The following is an 18,661-nucleotide window of genomic DNA, read 5'->3' as shown; positions in this document are numbered from 1 at the left end:
TATTGCAAGAGGATTTCATGGGGCCTAGCCAGCCAGGCTTCCTTCTGGTTGCCAGTTTTTACACTGGCTCCTCCTGGCCTGCGAACATTAAGCAGATGTCCATCAACTGACACCCACGCCAGGTAAAGCGTCATTGAATACTTTTTGCATCTGAAGCTACGGTTAAAGGCACAGGAAGTAAGGTCAGATAAAGTGGCAACTTTACTTGGAGGAGATTGTTTATTTCTTAATACATTTCTAAACCATCTTTTGTCCAAGGAACTCAAGGTGGCATACACAATTCCCCCTCCCCTTGGCTTTTTCTCCTCACAACAACCCTGTGAGGTAGGTTAGGCTGGGAGATTGTGACTGGTTCGGGATCACCCAGTCAGTTTTGCAACTGAGTAGGGATTTGAACTGTGGTCTCACAGGTACTAGTCCATCATTCTAAACACCACCACACTGGCTTTTTTTGACTCGTGGCCATTAGTGGATGGGGTGAAAGGGTGCTACTGTTCACCTGACCTCCAGTAGCTTTTGTCGCTGTTTTGTCACCCTTTATCTGCCTCTTTAATTCCCTTTTCCATTGTGGCTCCTAGTCCAGTATTCATGTTAATTATCACTTTATGATTCTAGTTGGTCTCCTTCTGTTATTTTAATAACATTTGCTGCCTGGGAGGAGGAGAAATAATGAGCTGTTGGGGGTGGGAAGAGAGAGAGAGAGCACTGAGTGGAACCCTGCACATCATGCCCTTGAGCACTCCTGCTACTTAGAAATACTCCACTCAAACCTGGCTGAGCAGAGCATCCAAGGAGCAGAGCGGCTCCAGGGCTTTTTTCCACCTGGGCTGTCTGGGAAATGGGGGAGGCAGCGTGATGGTTTCATGACAGGAATGCTGAAACCTCCCCTCCTCTCCATTCCAGTCAGGTTTGGCTTCCCAGGTGTTAGTTCTATTGTTGCTTTGCCTGAACAGCAACACAATGAAACCTGAAGAAACGCGCAGAAAAACCCAATTAAAGCCCTGTCCTTGGGAGTGTGTTTCATTCCCCTCTGACAGGAACAAAAGGGGAATAATTCTCGACACCTCCCAGAACGAGGGAGTTTAGGGAAAATGAAATATCAATCAAGGCAAAATAATAAGGCCTTTAACTAGAATCTCTTTCAGTGCTACTTGTTGCTCCTATTTCTAATTAGTAAAAAGTCTTACCTCAGGAGTGGGGAATCTTAGGCCCTCCAGTGTTGCTGAACTACAACTCTCATCACCCTAGCCATTGGCAATGCTTGCTGGGGCTGATGGGAGTTGTAGTTCAGTCACATCTGGAGAGCCACAGGTTCCCCACACCTGCCTTACACTTTCTTTCCAAGCAGCACCTTACAGTTTTATTTTGCCTCTCTTGTCCAGCTTCCCTCTCTCTGCTTCTTCTGGGCCATTCACTTCTCACTTCCAAGTTGAGACAGAATCCTCATGAGCAGAATGCCGCAGCCTCAGTTACCCATATCTACCCTTCTCAATTTGGCCAGTGCTCAAATTACAGAGGGGGGCAGAGGGGGCTGGGGCCCATTCTCTGTTGTGAAGCCTCATTCACAACCATTTTAAAAGGCTAACGGGGAGGGGGGAGGCATGATCTGGCTAAAACTGGAAGGAATCGAGGGGTACAGGGTGTGAATGGTTTTAAGAGCTCCCCTACTCCCCCCCCCCCATAATTTGAGTCCTACTTGAGATTGCCTTAGGGGCTACTGTTGTACTGTTCTTTGGAGGTTCTCTAAGGCATACAGTAACCTCTTGTCAATGAGCAGCTGGGAGAATGCTTGAATAACAGCCTTTAAGAGACCCAGCAGTTTATGAAAATGCTAATCAAAATATTTGGGGTGGGAGACCTAGCGACATGGTAGTGGGAATCATATAGGCCATTCCCACAAAACTGAAGGTGTTAGTTTATGGGAAAGACCCTGGTTTCATAATGCTGAGTCATTTAAAAATTCAGTCTCATGGGAGCTGCTCATGGAGAAGTGGCTCCCACACAGCTTCTAAAGGGCATTTCTGCTGCACAAGCTGGCAGAGGCGGAGCTAGCTGCTCTGGCACCCGGAGCGGCGCACATGCTGTGCACACAGGGGCGGGCCAAGCCGCCCACGGGGGAGGCTCTGCGTGTGTCCCACGGGGGCGGTGCTGCCCGCGGTGAGTCTCCTATGGGGGCTGGGCGGCGATGTCAACTCCCCTCAGGGATGACATCCAGGGCGGACCGCATCCCCCGCACTCCCTTCCTCCGCCAGTGCAAGCTGGTGCCATACTCAGCAATCTTGGGTTCTCATTTACTAAAGGTCTTGTTTCTGATATGGAGACCCTTGATCCTTGTACACATACAATAATTATAGCACATTACGGAACCACTGAAAGGTAGGCTACAGGGAAGGACGAGCAGCTCAGCTGATTCCCTTGACAAGTTTCCAGACTGACAGAATGCAACTAGCCTTGAAATCATAGTAATACTTGATATATTACATGACATTACAGGCAGCTGTGCAGTGGGATTTTCTGTCATTGATTACCTAGTTCCAAAGCACAAGAGGGTTTCTTACAGTTACTGTCTGGACCAGTCCATACACACAGCAGAATCAGGCTGTAGGTGGATGGGTTGTATGTTTGAATGCTCAAATACCCCATCCAGTGAACACAGGAAAACAGCATGTCAGGGAGAAGGTTAGGCAAAAATCTTATCCCTGATGTGCTATTTTTCTACATGCAGTTATTTTATAAGAGAATATAGCTGCCCATCCGCTGGTCCTGAAGAGAGAACACACATACAGTGGTGCCTCGCAAGACGAAAAGAATTCATTCCGCGAGTCTTTTCGTCTTGCGAAGCACGGTCCGTCGCAACTGCGCCTCTTCAAGCGGCTTTAAAAAAAAGCGCAAGATGTTTTCGTCTTGCGCAGCAAGCCCATAGGGAAATTCGTCTAGCGAAGCAATGCAAAAACGGAAAACCCTTTCGTCTAGCGAGTTTTTTGTCTTGCGAGGCATTCGTCTTGCGGGGCACCACTGTACCTTGCTCTAAATTACAATCTCTATCATTTACACCCACCCAACCACACCCAAGCTTTACATCTTGGTTCTGTTTCTTGTTTAAACGGGTCTATGATGTGCTTAGCTGCTATCTTCTATTGACTCGCATTGAAAACATTGAAAACATTAATGGCCGCCACTGTCTTGGCAGCAGGCACATCATTTCTGCTCCTGCATTGCCTCGCTGTTCTTTTCCTATTATCTGACTGGCTGCTAACCTGTCTCTCTTTTCCTTAGTTGCACAGCCCTGTTTGCACACCTTTGCTCTTAGGGCAAAATGCATCATTGTCTCTCTGGGAGCAATTTTAACTAAAAATACTTATTGCTGAGATCTTGGCTTTCCTGAAGCCAGCACCTTCTGCAGCGACATTAGCAACCGAATTAAAAGGAAACTGATGTGTAGAGCCATCATTTCTGTCTAGTTCATACCCCCACATGGAAAGCTGATTCACACAACCATTTCTGGGGATTCTTGTCAGTTTGCAGGTGGGAGGAGGTTGCTTGTTTTGTCAGTCCAGATATTAATAGCGTGATGGTGCAGCAAGTACTATACTGTATTATCACCACAGTCACAGATCTGTAGTTAATGTGTACCACCACGAGCACTCTTAGGTCCAAGTCACTCATGCACATACATTGCTTGATTACACACTTGTTTACTTACATGGTGGTGCACTCATATGACTTCATTATCAGAGCCGTCTTTCCCATAGGACTTAGTAGTGTGTTGCACCAAGGCGCTGGCCCCTCAGGGGTGCCCCAGCGAGTGGGGGAGCTGTGCGGCTTTGCTGGAGGCCTCCCCTTTCACTGCATGCCAGCCAGCTATGCCCCGCCAACCATAAGGCTGGCGGGCATGCAACTTCCCTCCCAAGCTTCTGCGGGGATCGCTCTCCTCCCACGGAGACTTGGGAGGGGCGCAACTTCACTCCCAAGCCTCTGTGAGGATCACTCTCCCGCAGCGGAATGGGGGAGAGTCCCCCCCCCCAGGATGACTGGTGGTGCGCAGCTACGGCCACCACAACACTATCCGTGGTAATTTGGGGGCGCTGGGTGGATATTTGCACCCCAGCACCGCATCTGCTAAATATGTTCATTATGCCCATCTTCAGTCCAGAATAACCAAAAACAACAACACTTCCCTATATATAGGCCTCCAAGAAATGGGTTTGGTTCTAATAAACATCTCGGTTCTGTTCAACTGCCTAGTTGTGGAATTACTGCAGAAAGACATCCATTTTTCTTACAAGCCCAACAGAGGACTGGAATGAGTCTGTAAAATACATAAAAAGAAAGCCAGATTAGATTTATATACTGGTACTCTACTGGAGTATAGTAGATCTGAATATATTCCTCTCAAGGAATACAAATTAACAAAAAGCTGGGGGAAATTTAGAACCAATGAGGAATTTATAAGCAGATGGCATGCAGCACTCAACAAGTGTTCCTTGGACTCAATCATTATTTATTATTGATACCTCTCATAGACTTGGACATGACAGTTGAGAGAAAAATACTGTACTGTCAATTGGCAGGAAAATACAAGGGATGCTGGACTTCAACAGGATCATAAATTATCAGACCTGGAAATTAAAGGAATTAAAAGAATTAAAGGAGTTTAGAAGGGAAGCAAATAGCAGAAAAAAATAAAACCCCAATGAGAGAGAATATGTATATATATTAAAAACAGTATACACTTGACATAGAGAAATCTGCCAGTAAAAAATATTTCATTTGCTCTCTCAGGCACTCAACATTTGGATTGGACCGACTGGGATACGTCATAGATAAAAGCAACTTGAGCTGTGTACACACTCATATTTACTCTGCATCTGGTGTGTTTCCACTGCTGGTTTGTGAACATGCCGTTAGCCTGTAGTTTCTTGAAAAATACTGTGTTTTGAGGCACACACACACACACACACACCCGCATAAAAAACCCAGCTTCAATCTGATTTGAAAACATAAGCCAAACGAAGTGACTTGGAAACACTTGGAATGTAAGAGGAGCCTGAAGGATTTGAAATGCAGAAGAAAATACAACAACAGCAACCTTGCTGCACGTTAAGCTGGCAATATGTACACAGTCAAAGACTGTCATAATAGTTCCCCTTTTATCTTTTAAATATATGGTTCAGCAGCCTCTCCCTACCTGCTAGTGTGCAAAAAGCATGTAAAGTCAATGGAAATCAATGTGAGAGAGCCAGTGTGGTGTAGTGGTTAAGAGCGGTAGTCTCGTAATCTAGGGAACTGGGTTCGCATCCCCGCTCCTCCACATGCAGCTGCTGGGTGACCTTGGGCCAGTCACACTTCTCTGAAGTCTCTCAGCCCCACTCACCTCACAGAGTGTTTGTTGTGGGGGAGGAAGGGAAAGGAGAATATTAGCTGCTTGGAGACTCCTTAAAGGGAGTGATAAAGCGGGATATCAAATCCAAACTCTTCTTCTTCTCTTCAATGAGATTTTAAGCTACAACCTATTCAGCAGACAACATATACACATGGAGTGGGGTGTTTTAAATAATAATTGTTGTTTGTCCCACTCTGAAACACAAACCAATATCAATGCTTAGTGTTTTTTTCCAGTTTAGAAGAATCCTTATATTGAAATACCCTCTTAGAAACACTTTGATCCTACAAAGATGCTTTTTTGATCAAAGCCAGCTTTTATTCCACTAGGCCCTGCAACTCTAGCCATCCATTATTTCTGGGAATTAATTTTGAAAGATCTTCAGAAATGGGAACAAAATCCTTCTTAGGTATGAAACAATATAAGCAATTCTGAATGAGATTTCTTACAGAATCTAGCTAATTATACCAGTATAATTATTATGGGGGCTGACAAAGGCAGAGTTGTAGTAATTATGAACAGAAAAGAATTATGTGGCAGAGGTGGAATGACAATTGTGCAATCACACAGCCTGTACCCTTTGTGTAACACCCAATAAAATACAGAAATGATAATAACAATTTATTTCCAAGCCTTCAAAACATATAAACAATACAGTACTCAATAAATACAATATTCAACAACAAAAAATGCCCTGTGATTTTCACAGAAGTATCCAGTCTTGTGTCTTTTTCTTCTTATTATTCATTTAGCCATTAAAGTATAGCCCTGTAGCAATCAGAAATTTGAGTAGCTCTCAAATGAAGAAAAATGAGGCATAAAATACTATCAGTTTTGAATAAGAACTTGCCCCAAATACCACTGTCATACAGGTTGCTTGCTTAGATTAATAAGAATGCTTTCCTCTTGCTAAGGACATCCATTGTTCTAAAATTCTGGGCTTCTCTTTAAGTCCTTTCCACCTCAAATAAATTACATTTCATGATTTTGGTGACTTCATCCAAAACTGCAGAGTTTTTTATAAAATGCATGAAAATGATCTGCTAGTTATTTTTATTGCTTATATGCAGGAGCTCCCCACAACTGGATGCACTTACCCAAATCATAGAAGAGTGTTAGCAAAACCAACCAACCATCCCTGTTAGTCCAGCTGAAGTAACTGACCACAAATGTTTTCATTTTTCAGAACAACTTAATATGGCTGGTAAAGGAAGTGATCATGGGGAATTCATGCTCCCCCGCCCCCCCCCAACCACATTTATGTGGTAGACTTCAGGGACAAATTTGCAAATCTATTTCTATAAATCGACAAGATTTTTATAAAACGGCATAGGAATATAAAAGAACTGGCATTTTTATTTTTTATTTTTACCCTGGGTCAAATCTAGACATGCTAATATGACGTTTGAAATTACATATCATGCCAAGGGAATTCATTTTCTAGATGTTTTAATAGAGAGACTGTAGATAGACAAATGACATCTGTGTATGGGAAACCCATGCATAAGAATATATTCCTGTGCTATGGCAGTCCTCTCGTCCTCAGGAAATAATTTTCTACAAAAACAATTTACAGTATACGTCTCAGGAAGAACTGTTCCAAATGTATCAGATATGAATTCTGAGGGGAAGATAATAATGACTAACAACTTGCTCAGCAGGGGCTAGAAGCTGGCAAATATAGAGAGGACAGCACAAAGGAAAGCAATAAGCCTCTGTGGGGAGGGGATCACGGAGAGCGAAAGAAGGGGGTGGAATTTAATAGGTTTGTGTGTAGCCTGGGTTAATTTAGTTTTGGGGAGCATATAAATAGATACTGTCACATTTTAGGAAGCCTTCTCTTCTGTGGTAAGAGGCCCGTGAGAACCTAAAAGGTAAAGGTACCCCTGCCCGTACGGGCCAGTCTTGCCAGACTCTAGGGTTGTGCGCTTATCTCACTCTATAGGCCGGGGGCCAGCGCTGTCCGCAGACACTTCCGGGTCACATGGCCAGCGTGACGAAGCTGCATCTGGCGAGCCAGCGCAGCACACGGAATGCCGTTTACCTTCCGGCTGGTAAGCGGTCCCTATTTATCTACTTGCACCCGGAGGTGCTTTCGAACTGCTAGGTTGGCAGGTGCTGGGACCGAATGATGGGAGCGCACCCCGCCGTGGGGATTCGAACCGCCGACCATGCGATCGGCAAGTCCTAGGCGCTGAGGTTTTACCCACAGCGCCGCCCGCACTGAGAACCTACAGGAGAACTAATTATGAAGGCTAGTTTAGCATATTCTGATACTTTTCTCTAAATAATAGATTGCACCGACTGACTGGAACAATTCCACCCACCCACTTGGGTGCTCTCTGAGTGGTGCTTTTGTCTATTGCCAATTACCTCACGAGTGAAATCTTTCACCAATCCCACAGGTAGTAAAATATACCGCTTTAAGCATTGCCTCCCTCCCGTTGTAGCGAACCTGTTGTCATTTATGCCATTAGGTGCCCACATAGCTAACTATACATGGGAGGAAAGAAGCAGGCCTCTCAGGATAAGGATCTGAGGCAGTGGCGTAGCGTGGGGGGTGCCAGGGGTGCCGGCCGCACCGGGCGCAACATTTTGGGGGGCGCGTTTGGCCGGCCCCCCTCGAGGAAGCGGGAACCTCTCCAAGGCGCAGCGCGCCGTGGGTGGAGGAAAAGAGCCGCGCAGCAGCAGCAGCAGCAGCAGCAAAGCCGGGAGGAGGAGGAGGTGGAGCGAGCACTCATGCTTGCTTTACAGCCAGGAGGAGGGGGTGGAGCTGAGGAGGAGGGAAGGAGAGCCATGCCAGCAAAGCGGGCAGCAGCCGCTTACACGCGAGGAGGGACAGACGGGAGCCATAGGGACCCGGAAAAAGCGCCGCGTAGCCAGCAACAGCTGCTGCAGCCTCAGCTTGCAAAGGTCCGTGCGCTCTCTAAACGGAGCAATGAGGCTGCAGAGGGACGGCAGGGAACAGGAGGGCTCTGAGCCACGAGCGCAGTGAAAACCAGTAAAAAAGTTTTTTAAAAGGCTGCTGGGGACAGGAGGGCACGGGATGAGGGAGAGGGGGAAATTACAATTCTCCCAGCGTCTCAGCTGATCCGCTGAGCAGGACTTGGGTTGCAGGGGATTTGCCATTAGCTGTGTAAAGCAGCAAAGAGGGAGAGAAGGAGCAAAGCGGGAGTGGAAAGGAGCTGCTTACACTGCTGTAAGTGGCTGCTGTCCGGTTGGCTCCTTTAAAGCAACAGTGCTCTTTCCCTCCCCCCTCCCCGCTCAGCTCTCCGAAAAGCTCCTTCTCCACCCACCCCATGCGAGCTCCTTTTCCCCTTAGACCCCCCTCCTGCATTATTAGCCACATCCTTCTCCACCCACCCCACGCGTGTTCCTTGTCCCCTTAGCAGTGGCGTAGCGTGGGGGGTGCAGGGGGGGCGGCTGTACTGGGCGCAACATCTGGGGGTTAGGGTTAGGGGGCGCAAATCCACGGGTTAGGGGGCGCAAATTGCTTGCCTTGCCCCGGGTGCTGACAACCCACGCTACGCCACTGATCTGAGGAGAAGAGCACAGCACAGCACCCTGATGAGCAAGAAGAGCTTCGTCATCACTTAAAAGGTTTTTCTTTTTCTTTTATGCAAAGGCACTGGATTGAACTTGGGCACAGCGGAAATGTTAAATAAAGAGAGTTAGCCATAGCTATTCAGAAGAGAAGGCTGGGCTTCAAATGCTTCGTGCAGTTGTTCTATTTTTCCTGCTTGTGGGTTACTTTTTCCCTCATTTTTAGCACTAGAAACCCCACAAAAACCTCGGTTCTTTCTTTCCGTGTGAAAGGATAGGCAACCACTAGGCCACACGCACAGTTCGGCCTAGTTCTGTCTTGCTTTTGAGGAGAAAGCGGGAGCCTTGCCTGCTTACCAAAGCATTCACAGTAAATATAAACACATTTGTGGCATTTCTGTCCATTAGTGTTAAGTCCTTCAACTATAACATACTGGGGGGGGGGGGGTTGGTTGGTTGGAGGTTGAAGAAAGGCACTCCAGAGAGCCTCAGGGTTGTTTTCCAGTCATTCTCCTGAATAATCAGTGTCCGCCTGCCTTGCACATTTCCTTAATAAACCCACCCGTTTCTTTATTCCACTCTGCTTTCTCCATTCAACTACTGTATGAATTGCGCTCCCAGCCAATACAAGAACTGCGGAGATCTTTGTAAGAGGCGCTGGCAACTGAGTGCCTAACTATCTCAGACAATCCCCTTTCTTCACACAGATTCAGCTGCCCAATGGTTGCCTTCAGCTTAAAGGCTGCTATTCTGTACACACCTGCTTCCCAACCCTATGTGCATTTCCTTAGAAGTATGTTTCATTTTGATACGGGGACAAATAGAAGAAGATGCCTTCACCCTGGTATGGTTCCCCTTTTGTAACATACACAGCCCAACATGACAACGACAAGAATCCGCCAACATCATACGAATCAATCTAGCTAACCTGATCCAAAAACACACACACAAAACCAAATTTCACTACAGCCAATCGAAGACAACCAACCACACCCTAGGCCACCCCCAACCTCTCTCACCACCAAAGAAATAAAACAAGCGAATAGTAAGAAAACCCACACAAGTGACGCTGACACAAAATCCCACACATACACTAAGTAGAAGAATAGAAGCATTGCCACCCGACTCCACCCCACCCACCATTTCCCCCTCCACCTCTTTCCCCCTTTTCTTTGTAACCTAACACTGTATGTAACACTAATGTATCACAACAAATGAAATTGATCTGTAGAAAAAGCAAACTGAAAAAAGAGACAATGCACATATTTTTTGTAAACTAAGAAATCTTCAATAAAAAAATTAAAGGAGTATGTTTCACTGAGTTAAACAGGTCTTACTCTCCAGGAAGTGTGCATTGCTTTGCAGCTTTGTTTTTGGAAGGCCTGTTATTTCAGAGGGACTTACTCCTGGGTAAACTTGCACATGATACAGCTGTAATTTATACTACCTGAGGAACCGGTTCAATTTTCCTCTCAGTCTGCAGCTGCTGTTAAATTTATTTAGTCAGTTCCAAATACTGGATTTCATAGATCCATAATTTCCCTTCCCAGTAGCTTAGACTTTGTCTGAAATGGATGCAAATGTTGACATTATAGAGAATTCAATAGCAGTCCAATAAAGGGAGAAAGGCTAGGGAGAAAACATGGCGCTAGTTCAAAGGCCAAGGTTTTCTAAGGCAGTGTAGTAAAACAAAAGAACTTCAGCTGATCGCTTGGATAACATAGCTAAGTAGAACAACTGGAGTGGGCTCTTTCAAACCTAAGGACTGAAACCACCATTACACTATCTTTGTTCAGGCATTTGGTGAACCTATGAATGGTGGTGATTGACCAGGAAGGAGATATCGGGGTTGTTATGGATAGGTGGTTGAAAATGTTTACCCAGTGCGCAGCAGCAGTGAAAAGGGAAAAATCCATATTAGGGATCATTAGGAAAAGGATTAAATATAAAACTGCTAATGTCATAATGTCACTATATAAATCTATGGTGTAGAGCTGGAAAAGGTTTAAATATAAAACTACTAATATCATAATGTCACTATATAAATCTATGGTGTAGAGCTGGAAAAGGTTCAGAAGAGGGAAAAGAAAATGATAATGAGGTTGGAGGGATTCCCCTACGAAGAAAGGTTTCAACACTTGGGGCTTTTGCTTTTAGGAAAAAGGTGAGTGAGGAACAGCAGGATGGAGGTGTATAAGACTATGCATAATGAAGAGAAAAATGGGTACGAGAGAGGCTTTTCTCCTTTTCTCATAATAGAATCTGCGGCCATCAAAAAAAGTTAATTTTTGGAAGATTTAGGATAGACAAGAGCATAGCACATAGTTAAACTATGGAATTTGCTATCATAAGATGTAGTGATGCTATTGCTTTTTGTCTTGCTTGGTTTCACAATTTGCTTCTTCACTTTGATTTGGGCTGGGATGTTTCCATTTTTGCTATGGAAACATATGTTTGGTTTGCCACTAGAAGCAGCAAATGCTGCACCAGATGGACCTTTGGCCTCATCTAGCAGGGATCTTCTTGTGTTCCAAAAGTGAAGAATTATGAGTTGGGTCACACCTGTTGACTCTGCCTCTGCTTTCCCTGTGTTTTAGGATCCTGTGTTCATACAGCTTTTCCCATACATCTGGGGGTGGGTGGGCTTCTGTAAGCGTGACTTGGTGCTCTCAAAAGTGAAAGTCACTGGACAGAACATTCAGGATACTGTGCACTTTTGCGTGCAAGACGCCAGTGGCCAATGAAGACACTGATTTGCACCTTGAAGAATAATGCTCTTGATTATGTTGCACTGCAGGGTCCCCATCTAAATATGTTTTAAGTAGAGGGACACACATCAGATAGTGTATTGGGAAGATTTCTGGAGAGCATACTCAAAGCTGGTGTCCCTGTGCTGAAAAAGGTCAACTTTCTGCGTCAAGGCAACTCAAATTCTGCATCAATAAAAACTAATGTCTGTGATTACCGTAGTAATGTAAGGATTTCAAAAGGGGTAGGGGATCTTGGGATCATTTCCTGGCACCTTCAGTTAAAAGGGTCAGACAGCAGGTGATGTGCAAGACCTCCACCTGAGACCCTATAGAGCTAGGGGCAGAATAGACAATTTTGTTGTTTAGTCGTTTAGTCGTGTCCGACTCTTCGTGACCCCATGGACCAGAGCACGCCAGGCAGTCCTGTCTTCCACTCCCTCCCGCAGTTTGGTCAGACTCATGTTTGTAGCTTCGAGAACAATGAAGCCTGGCATAAGGCAACTTCCTATGTTTTAATTTAGACATCGTCGTCATCATCATCAATAACAACAGTTCTGCTTCAGCTGGTTACGGGGAAGTGGCCCTTGGCCACTGTTGATGTTATTCATCAGCCCTTGCCTGCTTTCTGAGATTTTACTAGGCATTACCACTTTCTAGTTTATCCTTTCAGACAAGAGGACTACAATAAACTAGTTTTTTCCTTCTTCAGTGAAAGCTGGGGCTCTTGGGAAGTTGATTTTATGCTTGATACCACATCTTGTGCTTTTCCTGCACCTGCACATAATCACAGCATACCCAGAGTCAAGTACACTCACCATGTTCTGCTGAAAATTCCACACATTTTATTATGTAAACAGAGGGGCATTGGCCAAGTTCCTAGAGGTAAGAAATTTACAGTACCGAGAACCAAACAAATAGGAAAAGCAAGATAGCTATTCTGTCTATACAATGGCACATTTTAACGGTGACACGGATGGGTGGGTGTGGCAGTGTGATGCAGTGTGCAGTTGTGTTTGGTATGCTAGTTGTTATGAGCTCCTCGCATGTAATAAGGCAAGTAGATTTCAGCCTCATCCGCTTCTGAACCTGGTTGTGGCCAGGATAAAGCAAAAGATATGTAACATCTTGTCATGTCTGTCCTGAGCCTTTGAGGCCCCCAAAAGCAGGTAAAGCAGTTAATATATGCGGGAAGAGAATAGATTTTTCAGGCAAGCCCCACCCACCAAACCCTCTGTAATTATTTAATCTCACCCTATGGAAACCTTTTTTATTTTTTTAATTGAACTGTCAATATGTGTTGATGAGGTATCTGTTCTCTTGAGTACCCAGCACTGAGAGATATAAGAGAAAAGCTTGCACAGTTGATTGGCTGAAGCTGAGAAGCAACAAGTGACTGCAGTTATGCAATGCAAGGTTAACAGCCCTGTTGTCATGCAGATCAAAATTAAGAAAGGAAGAAAAGGGGAGCACAGCACATTGTTGCATACATCATGTTAGGAACTAGGAGAAATAAGCAGGAAAAAATGGTGTTTCTCATGCATGAATGCCATTATGGTGTGCTTGGTATTTCAGAGACCTGGTGGGATCTAACGCATTACTGGAATACCTATTATTATTAGTATTAGTATTAGTATTTATATACCGACCTATACCTGGAGATCTCAGGGCAGTTCACAGAATAAAATCAAAATATAAAACCACAAAATACATAATCAAAATAAAAGCAACAACCCAATAACCCCCCCAAACCCCCCACATTTTAAAAGGGCATAGGGTGTCAATCAAATCAACTAAAGGCCTGGTTAAAAAGGAACGTTTTTGTCTGGCACCTAAAGGTGTATAATGAAGGCACCAGGAGCACAGAGCTGTCCATAGAAGGAGTGGCTATCAGCTTGTTGGATCTCTTAAATGTCCAAGGCCAGGGAAATTCATGTAGCAGTAACTATAGGATGGGTTCAATGGGCATAAAGATTCTAGAAAGATTTGTGTTCCCGCAGTGCTGGAACAATTGAAGGCTCCATGGAATAGCTTCTCATGCCATTCGTAGTGATTGCCCTTAGCCTTTAAGTGTAGATGAACTGAGAACTACCCATTCCACTGAGCTAAGGAAAATGATTAGGCATGGCCTTAACCACAGGACTGCCCCTTCCCCCACACTCTAGACTTGATCAGGGACACTGGTGGCGCTGTGGTCTAAACAACTTGGGCTTGCCAATCAGAAGGTCGGCAGCTTGAATCCCCGCAACAGAGTGAGCTCCTGTTACTCTGTCCCAGCTCCTGTCAACCTAGCAGTTTGAAAGCACGCCAGTGCAAGTAGATAAATAGGTACCGCTGTGGCAGGAAGGTAAATGGCGTTTCCGTGTGCTCTGGTTTCCGTCACGGTGTTCCGTTTTACCAGAAGCAGTTTAGTCATGCTAGCCACATGACCCGGAAAGCTGCCTGAGGACCACCGCTGGCTCCCCCAGCCTGAAACCCCATAGTAGCCTTTGACTGGACTTAACCATCCAGGGGTCCTTTACCTTTGCCTTAGTCTTGATCATAGGATCACAGTGCTTTAACTAAGTGGCCAAGCAGCTTGAGAGCCACGTGTTAAAAGTACGTATATTCTATGGAAGGCAGAGTGATTTATTCCATTAGCAAGTCTTCAGGGACCTGTTCAAATGTACTTCACTGACTGGGCATCTGTTTTCCTACCTGCAATATGTGGCTTAAGATGTGCTGCTTTAAAAAATATCACAGGGCATGTCCAGAATAGAGAATAGGAGATTAAGAGACCGTGCAACAGTAGTTTACCTCAGCAGCTTCTGCAAATAAAAAGAGAATTATTTACCAGAGCCACTTTTCATCACTTCTTTGTTTCACTGTGTTGAATTGCTTTACACTCTGTGTCTCACATACCCTCACAACAATTAAGGAGAGGAATGCAGTGCAAACCCAACCGTCACTTTAACAATGCCCAGTCTCCCTAGTTTCTCCATTACCTCCTGGTGGACAAGTCACATCCTTCCCACCTAGTTCTCAATACAGGTGCTGAGGAAAGGCAGCTGCCTCACACATGGCAGTCACTACCTTTTTGTATTTGCCTCTTTACTAGAAGTCATCCGATAGCCCCTGGCTATTTTCCTTACTCCATGCGCACTGGCTGGGAGAGGCTGCACTGAGAGACAGGGGGCCATGATTGGCTGCTGCTTTGGACCCAAGTTGCCGAAGCTATGAGGCAAGCCAATGAGAGACACTCCTGGGGTGTGATGTTCTGCACCCCCACCACTGAAGGCTTCAGGTGCAAAATATGTATAAAATAAACCATATTTCTTAAAGGCACTCATCTCTGCTGTGCCTCATTTGTGTTTCTTTGAACACAAACCTGATTAAGTGCCAAGACCCCTGAAATCTCTTGCTACCTCCTGGCAGAGATTGGGGTGGCCTGTAACGCTACATTTTCCTCCTCTGTGGTATCTACTTCCTACAACTCTGTTCATATCTTTTTGGCTTCATCAGATCAGATTGCTAGTAGCGCTCTGTATGTCTATAAATATTCCCACCACTCGTTTGCAACTTGAAAGAGGATAAGCAAACATTCGAAGGCATATTTGAAACTTAAATGCACATGGGATGCATGCTATTATTCTCCATTCCTGGTGTCCTTTTTCTAGAGTCAGATCCCACAAGCCATTATTCATGTCAGAAAAAGGCTTACAGGATCAAACCTTTGCATTGTAAGGCAGGTTATTTTTGGATCAAGAGCTTACCTTAGGAGATTTAAGTTCACAGACTCTGTTGCCGGGGACATTAAAAGCTTGGAAGAGTCACCGTATGGGTTTACTGACTTTACACTGGCCAACCTTGATCTTCTCTTTGTGCTTCATCCAAAGGTCATTAAAGTCAATGGGGTTTTTCCATTGATTTCAAATAGAATTCAGTCTAATCCCAAACCTCCCCCACCCCTAACCAGAGCTTTAGTGCTTTGGCAGGGGTGGGGTGGGGGGCGGCTTGCCACTAAAGGCGTGTACAAAGCACTGTCCCTTTGTACCCCAACAATGCCAAGGTAAAGGCAATGATTTGTCAGTCGCCACGCTTGCTTTCCCTTTTTCCCAGAAGGGGCTGTCATTTGAATCTCTTGGTCCTGAAAGGTTTGCTTATTCAAAGGCATGAGCGATTTGCTGTTGTTTTCCGATTCCTGTGATTTACAGAACATGGATGATTGTGGGCGTGTGGGAGGGGAGAGGCTTCAGTATGCTACTCGTCTCATCAGACATTTGCAGCCTGCATGTGTTTTGCTCCCCCACCCCCTGCTTCCCAGATCGAAAGACAGCCAGCTTTGGCAGAACAAATGCACGATTAAGCGCCCATGTTGGCAAATTAAGAGAAGCAGTTTGTGCAGACGGGGGAGGTAAATTATGAACAGCAATGATGGGATGGGAGGCAAACATGAAGACAATGCCCCTAGAAGAGTGAAATGGACAGCACTGAGTAGGAAGAGGGAAAGTGTAAGGATTATTACATAGCCCAAGGCCTAGCCAGATTCTCCAATCAGCCACTGGATTGATCTTTTGACTCTTCCCTTCCAACCATCACTGCCCTAGGCCTGAGGGTGGCTGACCTACAGGCCATGGGATGCATAAAGCTCCCACAAAATGTTTTGGTGGCCTCCTCCAAATATGTAATGTCCACTTCAGCAGCACTGGTTTCATGTGGCCCCCAGAGTGTTGACCGTGGGCCCAAGTGTCCCCTGGCACTGAAGGGATTAGCACTACACCTTTTTTTCCTGCTCTTGGTAGTACTAGTACCCAACTTTTAGGACCTTGTATTTTTTTAGCACACTCTCCATGCACAGGGAGTGACTGGGAGAGGAGCACAGTTTTGTTCTCTGGAAGAAAAAGGCCACTTTCTCATCATCCATTTAAAGTCATGACTTGCCCCAAAGAGTTCTGAGACCTGTAGTTTGTAATTGGTGCTGAGAGTTGTTAGGAAGCCCCTCTTCCCCTCTCAGCATGGACATAGCCAATATTTTTGTTGAGGAGGGGGCGTGTTTGTTTATTGATTGGGGCAGGGCAGCTTCATGGCCTCCCAGAGTGACAGTGTCCAGTGACGAGGGATTGATTGCTAAATCACTCGTTAGATTTCTAAGGGAAGCACCCTTAACAAACTACAGCTTCCAGAATTCTCGAGGGGACCCCATGACTGCTTAAAGTGGTATCATAGTACTTTAAATGTATGGTGTGAATGTGGCCTTTGTGATTAGGTCAGGTGATGGTTCAGGAGCTTGCTGGAAGGCAGGACTGTCCTGTCCAGCAATTTAATTCACTAATGTAAGATGTGTTGTGCAATATGCCTGCGTGTTGTTTGCCACCTAGCAAGTGAGCAATGGAGGGGTTGCCTCTGGCTGCTTAAGGCTTAGTTAAAAACTAGAATTGTGATAATCCACTGCCCACAACTTTTGCGCTCTCTCTCTCTCTCTCTCTCTCTGTGTGTGTGTGTGTGTGTGTGTGTGTGTGTGTGACTTATCAGATTGGATCCACATGCTCATACTAGACTATTGTTTGCTAGAATGCTTCTGTGAACAGACATTGACTTGGAGGGTGTAAAGGGCTATACAGGAGCAAACAGTAGAGGCTTGTTAGGCTAGTGCATTTCGAGAGCAGAGGACTTGCTGGGATGAGGCAGGCCAAGCTCTGAGCTTCTTGTGTGTGAGAAAGGAAGAGGGGGGTCAGCTAGCAGAGCAAGTGGCAATGATGGCCCAAGCTACCTAGCAGGAGAGCATGTTCACAGAAGAGGGTATGGAAGTTCTGCAAAAGGCCAGCATATGCACTGCTACTTCTCCTGCCTACTCCTCCCCATGAGGTGAGGAAGAGTGGAGCCTCCATTGAGTCCCTAGTGCTCCCCCTTGTGAAATCTAGTGGGGCTAAAGGCAGCTCTCACATCTTGCTAGCTTCCCAAATTAATTCATATTAATTTTTTCTGCTCCTCCACCTCTCTCTCCCACCCCCTGCAAAATAATTGCATCTTTAAATCATTGGTTGTTTTCACATTTGCAAAAGGCAGTGACTCCTGCATTGTCTGAGGTAGGAAAATCGCTGAAAGGGGCTAAAGGTGAGCCAACTTTGAAAGAGCAAGGTAGATGCCATTAGCCACCTTTTCTTTCAAGATATTTCTAAGCACTTAGTCTAACACAAAGCAGAGAGAGCCGCTGTGTTTCACAAAGGAACTAATTTGTTTTCTAGCTTATTGAAAACCAGGAAAACACGGGAGTCCATCAATGCTTCAACCAGCAAGTGATCTAGTATGTCTGGAAGTGTCTGCTGCCAGAGCTGTTCCAGTTCCACAGGCCAGTAAAAACCCTCAATGACATTATTTCAATTGCTTATTTGCTTCAGTTTTGTTTTTCTTTTGCCTGGTGCATAGTGGCTAAGGACTTTAATATTGTAATAAGACTGAGTTTAGATTAAATGGGATTTTGGGGTGCTCTCCAGTCCCTGTGATTTTATATTTTAGGATTGGATTCTGCAGGGAGGGAGAGGACGTTTAAGAGGTCAAACTGCATTGGCAGGCTGAGCTGGACAGATAACCTTTTTGCTAAGAAACTGGACCTTTGCATAACTAAAGAGATGGCCAAGAAGAGGCACAGAAATAGCTAGAGGGCTTTCTGAAAGGAGGCATGTTGTTCTGCTCACTCTTCTACCATGTCTGGAGGCGATGTCACAGAGACTGCCTGAAAGGGCAGGATCTGTTGCTCATGTATAAGCCGCTCCCCCCCGCCCCGCCCCCATCATATGCTCAGCCTGTCCATAGGTGTAAATCAACTTTAGATCACAAAATGCTATCATTCTCCATTGATCTTCAATCCAAAAGAGCCAGCATGTGCTGGGACCCATGAAACATCATGGTGTTCAGAGATTGAGAAATGCATAACAATATCTAATGTGCAGTCCTACTCATTAAAACCAGTGGGAGATTTGCAATGAATAAAGTGGACAGTGTGTGGCAC

The 18,661-nt window shown here is 45.3% G+C and overlaps 2 long non-coding RNA genes across 2 annotated transcripts; one reads left to right on the top strand and one right to left on the bottom strand.

Moving 5' to 3' along the window:
• Positions 1–200: 200 nt before the first annotated feature.
• LOC308590976 lies at positions 201–4,622 on the bottom strand. The gene is made up of 2 exons (XR_014009981.1): positions 4,515–4,622; positions 201–651 (listed from the first exon to the last, which is right to left on the bottom strand). It is a non-coding gene; the product is annotated as an uncharacterized lncRNA (long non-coding RNA).
• A 2,624-nt stretch (positions 4,623–7,246) lies between these two features.
• LOC308590943 lies at positions 7,247–18,392 on the top strand. The gene is made up of 3 exons (XR_014009956.1): positions 7,247–7,926; positions 8,929–8,983; positions 17,898–18,392. It is a non-coding gene; the product is annotated as an uncharacterized lncRNA (long non-coding RNA).
• The last annotated feature ends 269 nt before the right edge of the window (positions 18,393–18,661 follow it).

Source organism: Podarcis bocagei (assembly GCF_964188305.1).
Source record: "Podarcis bocagei genome assembly, chromosome: 1".
In the NCBI taxonomy this organism is placed as follows: domain Eukaryota; kingdom Metazoa; phylum Chordata; class Lepidosauria; order Squamata; family Lacertidae; genus Podarcis; species Podarcis bocagei.
The sequence above is the reverse complement of the archived record's forward strand: the minus strand, read 5'-3'. Positions and strand labels throughout refer to the sequence as shown.